At 43.0% G+C, this 14,482-nt stretch overlaps 1 protein-coding gene across 1 annotated transcript in view; it reads left to right on the top strand.

The window, feature by feature from the left end:
* Positions 1–4,058: 4,058 nt before the first annotated feature.
* The window catches only part of LOC127925219 (testican-2-like), a gene marked incomplete at its 3' end in the record, with an annotated part of 43,804 nt that continues 33,380 nt past the window's right edge, over positions 4,059–14,482 (top strand). The window contains exon 1 of the mRNA XM_052510097.1: positions 4,059–4,180. The remainder of the gene's footprint in view (positions 4,181–14,482) is intronic.

Here is a 14,482-nt window from a genome sequence, read left to right as displayed (position 1 = left end):
AAACTGCCTAGTTGCATTATAACACCAGACATTAAACTGCCAAACCGCATTATAACACCAGACATTAAACTGCCAAACCGCATTATCACACCTGACATTAAACTGCCAAACCGCATTATAACACCAGACATTAAACTGCCAAACCGCATTATAACACCAGACATTAAACTGCCAAACCGCATTATAACACCTGACATTAAACTGCCTAGTTGCATTATAACACCAGACATTAAACTGCCAAACCGCATTATAACACCAGACATTAAACTGCCAAACCGCATTATCACACCTGACATTAAACTGCCTAGTTGCATTATAACACCAGACATTAAACTGCCAAACCGCATTATAACACCTGACATTAAACTGCCTAGTTGCATTATAACACCAGACATTAAACTGCCAAACCGCATTATAACACCTGACATTAAACTGCCTAACCGCATTATAACACCTGACATTAAACTGCCAAACCACATTATAACACCTGACATTAAACTGACAAACCGCATTATAACACCAGACATTAAACTGCCAAACCGCATTATCACACCTGACATTAAACTGCCTAGTTGCATTATAACACCAGACATTAAACTGCCAAACCGCATTATAACACCTGACATTAAACTGCCTAGTTGCATTATAACACCAGACATTAAACTGCCAAACCGCATTATAACACCTGACATTAAACTGCCTAACCGCATTATAACACCTGACATTAAACTGCCAAACCACATTATAACACCTGACATTAAACTGCCTAGCTGCATTATAACACCAGACATTAAACTGCCTAGTTGCATTATAACACCTGACATTAAACTGCATTATAACACCTGACATTAAACTGCCTAACCACATTATAACACCTGACATTAAACTGCATTATAACACCAGACATTAAACTGCCTAGTTGCATTATAACACCCGACATTAAACTGCCTAGTTGCATTATAACACCTGACATTAAACTGCCTAGTTGCATTATAACACCAGACATTAAACTGCCTAACTGCATTATAACACCTGACATTAAACTGCCTAGTTGCATTATAACACCTGACATTAAACTGCCAAACTGCATTATAACACCTCACATTAAACTGCCTAGCTGCATTATAACACCAGACATTAAACTGCCAAACCGCATTATAACACCTGACATTAAACTGCCAAACTGCATTATAACACCAGACATTAAACTGCATTATAACACCTGACATTAAACTGCCAAACTGCATTATAACACCAGACATTAAACTGCCAAACTGCATTATAACACAAGACATTAAACTGCCTAGTTGCATTATAACACCTGACATTAAACTGCCAAACTACATTATAACACCTGACATTAAACTGCATTATAACACCAGACATTAAACTGCATTATAACACCTGACATTAAACTGCATTATAACACCTGACATTAAACTGCATTATAACACCAGACCTTAAACTGCCTAGTTGCATTATAACACCTGACATTAAACTGCCAAACTGCATTATAACACCTGACATTAAACTGCCTAGTTGCATTATAACACCTGACATTAAACTGCCTAGTCGCATTATAACACCAGACATTAAACTGCCTAGTTGCATTATAACACCTGACATTAAACTGCCTAGTCGCATTATAACACCAGACATTAAACTGCCTAGTTGCATTATAACACCTGACATTAAACTGCCAAACTGCATTATAACACCTGACATTAAACTGCCTAGTTGCATTATAACACCTGACATTAAACTGCCTAGTTGCATTATAACACCAGACATTAAACTGCCTAGTCGCATTATAACACCAGACATTAAACTGCCTAGTTGCATTATAACACCTGACATTAAACTGCCTAGTCGCATTATAACACCAGACATTAAACTGCCTAGTTGCATTATAACACCTGACATTAAACTGCCTCGCTGCATTATAACACCTGACATTAAACTGCCTAGCCGCATTATAACACCTGACATTAAACTGCCTAGCCGCATTATAACACCAGACATTAAACTGCCAAACCGCATTATAACACCAGACATTAAACTATTACACTTCAACAGCCCAGAAATATAGATTGATGCATGTGTCCCAATTGGCACCGTGTTCCCTATAAACTGGCCCTGGTGAAAACGTAGTGCACTATAAAGGGAACAGGGTTCCATTTGAGACGTATCCCTTTAATGGATCTCGTCTGTCTCAACACTTCCTCTGAATATATGAAACGCCTTTGGCTTAAGTTGTTCAGCTTGACTTGAGAGCTCTGTGTTATACTGCTGGGATCCCAGTGTAGGATAAGGCCAAGCCAGTCGTAACAAACATAATCCTGTGGGTCCTCATACACACACGCACGCACGCACGCACGCACGCACGCACGCACGCACGCACGCACGCACGCACACACACACACACACACACACACACACACACACACACACACACACACACACACTCACACACACACACACACACGGGTCAGTAGAAATGGATACTATGGGATATTTAGCATTTTTATCATAATTCTAACCCTAAAACACAACCAGAGACTTATCTAACACCCCCAGGGACCAGTCTAACACCCCCAGGGACCAGTCTAACACCCCCAGAGAACAGTCTAACACCCCCAGACACCAGTCTAACACCCCAGAGACCAGTCTAACACCCCCAGAGACCAGTCTAACACCCCCAGAGAACAGTCTAACACCCCCAGAGACCAGTCAAACACCCCCAGAGACCAGTCTAACACCCCCAGAGACCAGTCTAACACCCCCAGAGACCAGTCTAACACCCCCAGAGACCAGTCTAACACCCCCAGAGACCAGTCTAACACCCTCAGAGACCAGTCTAACACCCCCAGAGACCAGTCTAACACCCTCAGAGACCAGTCTAACACCCCTAGAGTCCAGTCTAACACTCCCCAGAGACCAGTCTAACACACCCAGAGACCAATCTAACACCCCCAGAGACCAGACTAACCACCCCCAGAGACCAATCTAACACCCACAGAGACCAGTCTAACACCCTCAGAGACCTGTCTAAAAGATAGTTTCTGTGTTTCCCAAATGGCATCCTGTTCCCAACATAGTGCACTACTATTATATGGCACTATATAGGGAAGTAGTGGGCAATAATAAAGAATAGGGTCCCATTTGGTACACACTCATTCTGAGAGTGTATGTTCCCTGTGTGACGGGGAGGAAGCTAAAGTCACCACTTTTTTATTTTGATTTATTTCACCTTTATTTAACCAGGTAGGCTAGTTGAGAACACCTTTATTTAACCAGGTAGGCCAGTTGAGAACACCTTTATTTAACCAGGTAGGCAAGTTGAGAACACCTTTATTTAACCAGGTAGGCTAGTTGAGAACACCTTTATTTAACCAGGTAGGCTAGTTGAGAACACCTTTATTTAACCAGGTAGGCTAGTTGAGAACACCTTTATTTAACCAGGTAGGCTAGTTGAGAACACCTTTATTTAACCAGGTAGGCTAGTTGAGAACACCTTTATTTAACCAGGTAGGCTAGTTGAGAACACCTTTATTTAACCAGGTAGGCTAGTTGAGAACACCTTTATTTAACCAGGTAGGCTAGTTGAGAACACCTTTATTTAACCAGGTAGGCTAGTTGAGAACACCTTTATTTAACCAGGTAGGCTAGTTGAGAACACCTTTATTTAACCAGGTAGGCTAGTTGAGAACACCTTTATTTAACCAGGTAGGCTAGTTGAGAACACCTTTATTTAACCAGGTAGGCTAGTTGAGAACACCTTTATTTAACCAGGTAGGCTAGTTGAGAACACCTTTATTTAACCAGGTAGGCTAGTTGAGAACACCTTTATTTAACCAGGTAGGCTAGTTGAGAACAAGTTCTCATTTGCAACTGCGACCTGGCCAAGATAAAGCGTAGCAGTGTGAACAGACAACACAGAGTTACACATGGAGTAAACAATTAACAAGTCAATAACACAGTAGAAAAAAAGGGGAGTCTATATACAATGTGTGCAAAAGACAGAGAGTGAGACCGTCTGTGATCTTCTGTTTTGTCCTGGGATACGTTGTTGTTGTCTACACTACGCTCTGCAACTCTGCAGTGACACTACTCCGGTTCTCACATTCTCTCTAGGACGACTACATCAGGAATGTGGAGGAAACCCCAGTATCGGATGAAAGTAAGTTAAAGGAAATGATGTCATATAACCTTCTCTGTCTTCATGTTATAAAAAAAAAACTGTTTAAAGTAGAAATGGCCAAGCCAGTCGTAACAAACATAATCCTGTGGGTCCTTCTCTGTCTTCATGTTATCAAAAAAACTGTTTAAAAAAGAAAGAAAAGTAATGTACACTACAGATGATGTAAAAATGGGTTTCTGGATTGAGTGTGTGGAAAATAACCATGGAGTCGCCATTTTGTTACGCAACAAACGGAAGAAAACGGACTAAATAAAACCAGGGAGGTAGGTACTACCTAGACTGTTCCAATAAGAAACATGTTTGCTACGCGGTGCCCTAATGAACATGGCCCTGATCTGTTCCAAATGACATCCTCTTCTCTATATCAGGGTTCCCCAGCTGGTGGCATGCAGGATTTATCATGTGTACCTCTTCCTCCCCTCATGTTTTCTGAGCAAACAAAACGTTTTTATAAAATCTATTTTTGGTTGTTGTTGTTGGTGTTGGTGTTGGTGGTGTTGTTGGTGTTGTTGTTGTTGTTGGTATTGTGGTTAGTGTTGTTGGTTTTGTTGTTGTTGGTGTTGTTGGTGTTGTTGTTGTTGTTGTTGGTGGTGTTGGTGTTGGTGTTGTTGTTGGTGTTGGTGTTGGTGTTGTTGGTTTTGTTGTTGTTGTTGTTGGTGTTGGTGTTGTTGTTGTTGGTGTTGGTGTTGTTGTTGGTGGTGTTGGTGTTGTTGTTGGTGTTGTTGTTGTTGGTGTTGGTGTTGGTGTTGGTGTTGGCGTTGGCGTTGTTGGTGTTGGTGGTGTTGTTGGTGTTGGTGTTGGTGGTGTTGTTGGTGTTGGTGTTGGTGTTGTTGGTGTTGGTGTTGTTGTTGGTGTTGTTGTTGTTGTTGGTGTTGGTGTTGGTGTTGGCGTTGTTGGTGTTGTTGGTGTTGTTGGTGGTGTTGGTGTTGTTGGTGTTGGTGTTGGTGTTGGTGTTGTTGTTGGTGTTGGTGTTGTTGGTGGTGTTATTGTTGTTGGTGTTGGTGTTGTTGGTGTTGTTGGTGTTGTTGTTGGTGTTGTTGGTGTTGGTGTTGGTGTTGTTGTTGGTGTTGTTGGTGGTGTTGTTGGTGTTGTTGTTGGTGTTGTTGGTGTTGGTGTTGTTGGTATTGTTGTTGGTGTTGGTGTTGTTGTTGGTGTTGTTGTTGGTGTTGGTGTTGTTGTTGGTGTTGGTGTTGGTGTTGTTGTTGATGTTGGTGTTGTTGGTGTTGTTGTTGGTGTTGTTGGTGTTGTTGGTGTTGGTGTTGTTGTTGATGTTGGTGTTGTTGGTGTTGTTGTTGGTGTTGGTGTTGGTGTTGGTGTTGGTGTTGTTGGTGTTGGTGGTGTTGTTGTTGTTGTTGGTGTTGGTGTTGTTGTTGTTGTTGGTGTTGTTGTTGGTGTTGGTGTTGTTGGTGTTGGTGGTGTTGTTGTTGTTGGTGGTGGTGTTGTTGTTGTTGGTGTTGTTGTTGTTGTTGGTGTTGGTGTTGTTGGTGGTGTTGTTGTTGTTGTTGGTGTTGGTGTTGTTGTTGTTGGTGTTGTTGGTGTTGTTGTTGGTGTTGGTGTTGGTGTTGGTTTTGTGTTGGTGTTGGTGTTGGTGTTGTTGGTGTTGGTGTTGTTGGTGTTGTTGTTGGTGTTGGTGTTGTTGTTGGTGTTGTTGGTGTTGTTGTTGGTGTTGGTGTTGTTGTTTGTGTTGTTGGTGTTGTTGTTGGTGTTGTTGTTGGTGTTGGTGTTGGTGTTGGTGTTGGTGTTGGTGTTGTTGTTGGTGTTGGTGTTGTTGTTTGTGTTGTTGGTGTTGTTGTTGGTGTTGTTGTTGGTGTTGGTGTTGGTGTTGGTGTTGTTGGTGTTGGTGTTGGTGTTGCTGGTGTTGTTGGTGTTGGTGTTGGTGTTGGTGTTGGTGTTGGTGTTGTTGGTGTTGTTGGTGTTGGTGTTGGTGTTGGTGTTGCTGGTGTTGTTGGTGTTGGTGTTGGTGTTGCTGGTGTTGTTGGTGTTGGTGTTGCTGGTGTTGTTGGTGTTGGTGTTGTTGATGTTGTTGTTGTTGGTGTTGTTGGTGTTGGTATTGGTGTTGGTGTTGCTGGTGTTGTTGTTGTTGGTGTTGTTGGTGTTGGTGTTGTTAATATATAATAATATATATATAATATATATGCCATTGTTGTTGGTGTTGTTGGTATTGTGGTTGGTATTGTGGTTAGTGTTGTTGGTGTTGGTGTTGTTGGTATTGTTGTTGGTGTTGGTGTTGTTGTTGGTGTTGTTGGTGTTGGTGTTGTTGGTATTGTTGTTGGTGTTGGTGTTGTTGTTGGTGTTGTTGTTGGTGTTGGTGTTGGTGTTGGTGTTGTTGTTGATGTTGGTGTTGGTGTTGGTGTTGGTGTTGGTGTTGGTGGTGTTGTTGGTATTGTTGTTGGTGTTGGTGGTGTTGTTGGTGTTGTTGTTGGTGTTGGTGTTGTTGTTGGTGTTGTTGGTGTTGTTGGTGTTGTTGTTGGTGTTGGTGTTGGTGTTGTTGTTGGTGTTGGTGTTGGTGTTGGTGTTGTTGTTGGTGTTGGTGTTGGTGTTGGTGTTGTTGTTGGTGTTGTTGGTGTTGTGTGGTGTTGGTGTTGGTGTTGTTGTTGGTGTTGTTGGTGTTGTTGTTGGTGTTGGTGTTGGTGTTGTTGTTGGTGTTGGTGTTGGTGTTGGTGTTGGTGGTGTTGTTGGTATTGTTGTTGGTGTTGGTGGTGTTGTTGGTGTTGTTGTTGGTGTTGGTGTTGGTGTTGTTGTTGATGTTGGTGTTGTTGGTGTTGTTGTTGGTGTTGTTGGTGTTGGTGTTGGTGTTGGTGGTGTTGTTGGTGTTGTTGTTGGTGTTGGTGTTGGTGTTGTTGTTGGTGTTGTTGTTGGTGTTGTTGGTATTGTGGTTGGTATTGTGGTTAGTGTTGTTGGTGTTGGTGTTGGTGTTGGTGTTGTTGTTGGTGTTGTTGGTATTGTGGTTGGTATTGTGGTTAGTGTTGTTGGTGTTGGTGTTGGTGTTGGCGTTGTTGTTGTTGTTGTTCTTGCTGTTGTTGGATTTTCATTGTTGTGCGTAAAAAGAGTTAAAACACTAGGAAATCAGCTCCAAGTGATTTTATTTGAGGAAATATGTTCCCAAGTGTTTGTAAATAGCGAGACATATACCGATGTAATCAAGGTTTGAAATTATTCTGTTTTTGACAAAAATACTCTATCTGCTTGTGCTACTTGCGGTCAATATGAAGTGTGCAAATGATTTGTAACTATGTTCCGGCCCCCTTGTCACGAACCGGCTCAAGGCCCGTAACAAAGGGAGACAACGTGTAGATAAGGAGTAGCAAAATATATATTTATTAACTAAAGCAACTAAGTATAATATACAATGGTGTGTTTAATCAGTAGTGTAAGTGAGTGGTTTGCATGCATGAATGTGATAATGCAGGGTGATGAAAGGTGGCAAAGCAAACAAACAAAAGGCCACCAAGAACCACAACACAATCTACAAAAGGTGTCTGCATGGAGAGAGTCTCCTCCATGAATGTGGAAGAGGTGTATTTATCCTGGGAGACACCTGGCCCAGGTGTTTCCCATGTAGCTGACGACCCTCCCAACTCCGCCCACCGGCATCCTAATAAGGAAACAAGAACAAAGAGAGAATACGGCAGACAGAGTGGGAGGGTCGTCACACCCTGACCATCCACTCAAGACAAAATCGTCCCTTGGCTGAATGTACTGTAGTTGGGGATCCCTGTTCTATATAGTACACTACCTATGGGAGCCCGATGGGAGCCCTATTGGCCCTGGTCAAATGTAGTGCACTACATAGGGAATAGGGTCCCATTTGGTTCCCACTACATAGGCAATAGGTTCCCATTTGGGATGCAGAATGTTGATGATACATGATACATGATACATTTCTGCTTCAGCTGAGGCTCAGCTCAGTGAATTCCCATAGGACTACCACTACGGAACATCCTGGGTTCTGCTGCTCAGCTCAGTGAATTCTCAGCTCAGTGAATTCCCATAGGACTACCACTACGGAACACCCTGGGTTCTGCTGCTCAGCTCAGTGAATTCCCATAGGACTACCACTACGGAACACACTGGGTTCTGCTGCTCAGCTCAGTGAATTCCCATAGGACTACCACTACGGAACACACTGGGTTCTGCTGCTCAGCTCAGTGAATTCCCATAGGACTACCACTACGGAACATCCTGGGTTCTGCTGCTCAGCTCAGTGAATTCCCATAGGACTACCACTACGGAACACCCTGGGTTCTGCTGCTCAGCTCAGTGAATTCCCATAGGACTACCACTACGGAACACACTGGGTTCTGCTGCTCAGCTCAGTGAATTCCCATAGGACTACCACTACGGAACACCCTGGGTTCTGCTGCTCAGCTCAGTGAATTCCCATAGGACTACCACTACGGAACATCCTGGGTTCTGCTGCTCAGCTCAGTGAATTCCCATAGGACTACCACTACGGAACACACTGGGTTCTGCTGCTCAGCTCAGTGAATTCCCATAGGAACAGAAAGCAATATATATTATTGTATAGATATGAACATATGTGAACAATGAACATATAGCTATAGATATTATTGTATAGATATCCCTATTAGCTATAGGAAATTAACAATGAACAGAAAGCTATAGATATTATTGTATAGATATCCCTATTAGCTATAGGAAATTAACAATGAACAGAAAGCTATAGATATTATTGTATAGATATCCCTATTAGCTATCGGAAATGAACAATGAACAGAAAGAAAATAAGCATGTACACTTGTATTTCTACACAAAAAGCTTGTCCTTTGAAAAGAGTTCCCTGAGCTGTAAGGTGAGGAAGAAGTGCAGGGTAAGCCAAGCTGTACTGTAGCTTTCTACCCTGGCTATATCAAAACAGACCACAGCACAGAATGGAGAGGTCCATACTATCCCCTAGCCGTGTGGACCATCTCATTCCAATTCCTCACTGACCAGTGATCGATGCAAGGACATTATCACCTGGCTTTCTCTTAATGGTTATTATCATTATCACTGTCACTGTATCTTCTTATTGAATGACAGACAGAACACAGGTTTAGAAATGTCCTTTCTCCTCGCAAGTTCCAGCGCCTTAAAAGCTCATCTAATCGGGTTTATGTTTCCATAGAAACTCAGTGCGTTGATACGTAGAGGGACTCGTTTCTGGACGCTGATTTGCAGCTCACTCACGCTCTCTCCTGTATTTATGAGACGCCTCTCTTCCAGAACCCATCCCCCCCCGTCCTTCCAACCAGGCTTTAGAAAGAGAGAGAGACAGACTGAGAGACAGAGAGAGAGCAGGAGGAGAGAGAGAGACAGACAGAGAGAGAGAGAGACACAGAGAGAGCAGGAGGAGAGAGACAGACAGAGAGAGAGAGAGACACAGAGAGAGCAGGAGGAGAGAGAGAGACAGACTGAGAGACAGAGAGAGAGCAGGAGGAGAGAGAGAGACAGACAGAGAGAGAGAGACAGAGAGAGAGCAGGAGGAGAGAGAGAGAGACTGAGAGACAGAGAGAGAGCAGGAGGAGAGAGAGAGACACAGAGAGAGCAGGAGGAGAGAGAGACAGACTGAGAGACAGAGAGAGAGAGACACAGAGAGAGCAGGAGGAGAGAGAGACAGAGAGAGAGAGAGACAGACTGAGAGACAGAGATAGAGCAGGAGGAGAGAGAGAGACAGACAGAGAGAGAGAGACACAGAGAGAGCAGGAGGAGAGAGAGAGACAGAGAGAGAGAGAGACAGACAGAGACAGAGAGAGAGCAGGAGGAGAGAGAGATACACAGAGAGAGCAGGATGAGAGAGAGACCAGAAGGAGAGAAGAGAGAGCAGGAGGAGAGACAGAGAGAGCAGAAGGAGAGACAGAGAGAGAGCAGAAGGAGAGACACAGAGAGAGCAGGAGGAGAGAGAGACCAGAAGGAGAGACAGAGAGAGAGAGCAGAAGGAGAGACAGAGAGAGAGCAGAAGGAGAGAAGAGAGAGCAGGAGGAGAGACAGAGAGAGCAGAAGGAGAGAAGAGAGAGCAGGAGGAGAGACAGAGAGAGAGAGACAGAGAGAGCAGAAGGAGAGAAGAGAGATCGCTGAGCGCCGGGCGGCAGCTTAAAACCCTGAAATTAGTCCTCTGTGTTTATAATGCTTCCAAATCCAACTCAGAGGAGAAATCAAATTAAATCCAAACAGGACAGCTTTAACCTGTATTAAGAGCTGCTGTGGCTGGACCCTGCCTTCTCTCCCAGCACACTGTTTACGTCCCGTAGACTTGGTCTGTGTCTCAAATGGCATCCTATTCCCTATTTATTCAAAGTATTGCACTATATAGGGAATAGGGTACCATAGTAGTACTCTATATAGTGAAGAGGGTGCCATTTTGGAGACACACAGAATCTCCTCAGAGCTTATTCATTACACTGACTCAAATTAAAAGATGTTGTAAACAGCAACAACACTGCTGCTTTGTAGGGATGTTGTCTACTACAGGGATATTTACATCATGACTAAAACATTCTGTACTGAGAATGAACCCCGGAATCAGACCCCATGACAAGCTGGCTTAACCGTCAACCATTTTATTTTCTTTCACATTTATTTGACGTGGTGATGATGTAATGCACATCAGTTGACTTAGTGATGATGTAATGCACATCAGTTGACTTAGTGATGATGTAATGCACATCAGTTGACGTGGTGATGATGTAATGCACATCAGTTGACGTGGTGATAATGTAATGCACATCAGTTGACGTGGTGATGATGTAATGCACATCAGTTGACTTAGTGATGATGTAATGCACATCAGTTGACTTGGTGATGATGTAATGCACATCAGTTGACTTAGTGATGATGTAATGCACATCAGTTGACGTGGTGATGATGTAATGCACATCAGTTGACGTGGTGATGATGTAATGCACATCAGTTGACGTGGTGATGATGTAATGCACATCAGTTGACATGGTGAAGATGTAATGCACATCAGTTGACGTGGTGATGATGTAATGCTCATCAGTTGATGTGGTGATGATGTAATGCTCATCAGTTGACGTGGTGATGATGTAATGCACATCAGTTGACGTGGTGATGATATAATGATCATAAGTTGACGTGGTGATGATGTAATGCTCATCAGTTGATGTGGTGATGATGTAATGCTCATCAGTTGACGTGGTGATGATGTAATGCACATCAGTTGACGTGGTGATGATGTAATGATCATAAGTTGACGTGGTGATGATGTAATGCACATCAGTTGACGTGGTGATGATGTAATGCACATCAGTTGACGTGGTGATGATGTAATGCACATCAGTTGACGTGGTGATGATGTAATGCACATCAGTTGACGTGGTGATGATGTAATGATCATAAGTTGACGTGGTGATGATGTAATGCACATCAGTTGACGTGGTGATGATGTAATGCACATCAGTTGGTGTGGTGATGATGTAATGCACATCAGTTGACGTGGTGATGATGTAATGCACATCAGTTGACGTGGTGATGATATAATGCACATCAGTTGACGTGGTGATGATGTAATGCACATCAGTTGACGTGGTGATGATGTAATGCACATCAGTTGATGTGGTGATGATGTAATGCTCATCAGTTGATGTGGTGATGATGTAATGCTCATCAGTTGACGTGGTGATGATGTAATGCACATCAGTTGACGTGGTGATGATATAATGCACATCAGTTGACGTGGTGATGATGTAATGCTCATCAGTTGACATGGTGATGATGTAATGCACATCAGTTGACGTGGTGATGATATAATGCACATCAGTTGACGTGGTGATGATGTAATGATCATAAGTTGACGTGGTGATGATGTAATGCTCATCAGTTGACGTGGTGATGATGTAATGCACATCAGTTGACGTGGTGATGATGTAATGCACATCAGTTGGTGTGGTGATGATGTAATGCACATCAGTTGACGTGGTGATGATGTAATGCACATCAGTTGACGTGGTGATGATGTAATGCACATCAGTTGACGTGGTGATGATGTAATGCACATCAGTTGACGTGGTGATGATGTAATGCACATCAGTTGACGTGGTGATGATGTAATGATCATAAGTTGACGTGGTGATGATGTAATGCACATCAGTTGACGTGGTGATGATGTAATGCACATCAGTTGGTGTGGTGATGATGTAATGCACATCAGTTGACGTGGTGATGATGTAATGCACATCAGTTGACGTGGTGATGATATAATGCACATCAGTTGACGTGGTGATGATGTAATGCACATCAGTTGACGTGGTGATGATGTAATGCACATCAGTTGATGTGGTGATGATGTAATGCTCATCAGTTGATGTGGTGATGATGTAATGCTCATCAGTTGACGTGGTGATGATGTAATGCACATCAGTTGACGTGGTGATGATATAATGCACATCAGTTGACGTGGTGATGATGTAATGCTCATCAGTTGACATGGTGATGATGTAATGCACATCAGTTGACGTGGTGATGATATAATGCACATCAGTTGACGTGGTGATGATGTAATGATCATAAGTTGACGTGGTGATGATGTAATGCTCATCAGTTGACGTGGTGATGATGTAATGCACATCAGTTGACGTGGTGATGATGTAATGCACATCAGTTGGTGTGGTGATGATGTAATGCACATCAGTTGACGTGGTGATGATGTAATGCACATCAGTTGACGTGGTGATGATGTAATGCACATCAGTTGACGTGGTGATGATGTAATGCACATCAGTTGACGTGGTGATGATGTAATGCACATCAGTTGACGTGGTGATGATGTAATGCACATCAGTTGACGTGGTGGTGATGTAATGCACATCAGTTGACGTGGTGATGATGTAATGCACATCAGTTGACGTGGTGATGATGTAATGCACATCAGTTGACGTGGTGATGATGTAATGCACATCAGTTGACGTGGTGATGATGTAATGCACATCAGTTGACGTGGTGATGATGTAATGCACATCAGTTGACGTGGTGATGATGTAATGCACATCAGTTGACGTGGTGATGATGTAATGCACATCAGTTGACGTGGTGGTGATGTAATGCACATCAGTTGACGTGGTGATGATGTAATGCACATCAGTTGACGTGGTGATGATGTAATGCACATCAGTTGACGTGGTGATGATGTAATGCACATCAGTTGACGTGGTGATGATGTAATGCACATCAGTTGACGTGGTGATGATGTAATGCACATCAGTTGACGTGGTGATGATGTAATGCACATCAGTTGACGTGGTGGTGATGTAATGCACATCAGTTGACGTGGTGATGATGTAATGCACATCAGTTGACGTGGTGATGATGTAATGCACATCAGTTGACTTTCTTGATGATGTAATGCACATCAGTTGACGTGGTGGTGATGTAATGCACATCAGTTGACGTGGTGATGATGTAATGCACATCAGTTGACGTGGTGGTGATGTAATGCACATCAGTTGACGTGGTGATGATGTAATGCACATCAGTTGACGTGGTGATGATGTAATGCACATCAGTTGACGTGGTGATGATGTAATGCACATCAGTTGATGTGGTGATGATGTAATGCACATCAGTTGACGTGGTGATGATGTAATGCACATCAGTTGACGTGGTGATGATGTAATGCACATCAGTTGACGTGGTGATGATATAATGCTCATCAGTTGACGTGCTTCCGCTAGGCTACTGCGTATTGGACAAGAAACAGCCTGTTAATGATCTATAATTGGTCTAGAGGGAAATTACTGTAGAATAAAAGCAGCTAAATTATTGTCTGATTTACGTTCTTACTCTTCCTAAAAGCCTCAGACAAGAGAAGTCATCATTTAAGTGAATAACTTTCAACTGGGGCCACAATTACTGTCAAATTAGAGGGTTATTTCATATTGTTAAAACATAATTGTAGGCCCCATGTTAAATCAGGAAGCACCTTTTAGAATGTTTAAGTATCCCAAATGAACCCTATGTTCTACGTAGTGCACAACTGTTGACCGGGGCCCCATAGAGTTCTGGTCTAAAGTAGTGCGCTATGTAGTGAACAGGGTGTCATTTGGGATGCAAACTAGCTGCCTGTGCAACGTGAAGGGGCTATCTATACTGAACACTATACTATAATATGACATGCAACAATTTCAACGATTTTACTTGAGTTATGGTTGATATAAGGAAATCAGTCAATTTAAATAGATTAATTAGGCCCCAGTCTATGGATTTCACATGACTAGGCAGGGGCGCAGCTATTGGTGGGCATGGGAGGGCATAGGCCCACCCAGT

Source organism: Oncorhynchus keta, unplaced genomic scaffold (genome assembly GCF_023373465.1).
Source record: "Oncorhynchus keta strain PuntledgeMale-10-30-2019 unplaced genomic scaffold, Oket_V2 Un_contig_5334_pilon_pilon, whole genome shotgun sequence".
NCBI classification, from domain to species: Eukaryota; Metazoa; Chordata; class Actinopteri; order Salmoniformes; family Salmonidae; genus Oncorhynchus; species Oncorhynchus keta.
This window is presented reverse-complemented; position numbering and strand designations above follow the sequence as displayed.